Consider the following 795-nt stretch of genomic DNA (forward strand, 5'->3'; position numbering starts at 1 on the left):
CGTGACATGTTGCACGCAGCATTTTGTTTAAGTGAGCGAAATGTCAAGGTCATTGACCATCGCAGATTTGCATTTTATGCCCGTTTACGCGATATAAAACACGAAATCGCACTTTAGCATATTTTGGTGTTCCTCGGTGTTCCTGAGGATTAAAATAATATCTTAAGAGTATTCAATGCAAATGCCACCCTATAGGATCAGTCGTAGGCGTTTGTTTGCTTTAGACACCTCAGATGTAACAAATGGGATATTTTTGTTCGACGAACCCGCTCACAACACATTTTCCTCATGGATCTCGTATTCCAATAAGTGAAATAAAGTTAGATAGCAGCACAAATCTGAAGTGGCAGTGCGAGGGCCATCTGTGGATGATCCCCTTTCCCAGATGTGCATAAATAGCTTGTAGATAATACGGTGTTACCAGAATGCTGTGGGCGTCTTTGCTATTATAACTATGATGTTTTATAAGTAATGACCACCATAAAGCGGTCACCACGATGACGGTAGCCACTGCCAATCATCTCGACTACCTATTGTAGCTGCTGGATCCGTGTCTATGTGCGACGCTGATTACGGTTCCCCACGTATGCGCGGCAGCCCAATCCAATGAGCAACGACGGCCCCTTGTATTCATATCTCTACTAGTCTTCACTCATCTCGAATACCTGTTGTAACTGCTAGGCCTGCGTTTATGTGCAACGTTGATAATGAGACTGCACCTATACAGAGTAACATAATCCGATGGTCAATGGCGGTCTTTTATACCCTTTACTATACGCGATGCCGCTTGTCTTC

This window comes from Opisthorchis viverrini, assembly GCF_000715545.1.
Source record: "Opisthorchis viverrini unplaced genomic scaffold opera_v5_235, whole genome shotgun sequence".
Classification (NCBI taxonomy): Eukaryota; Metazoa; Platyhelminthes; class Trematoda; order Opisthorchiida; family Opisthorchiidae; genus Opisthorchis; species Opisthorchis viverrini.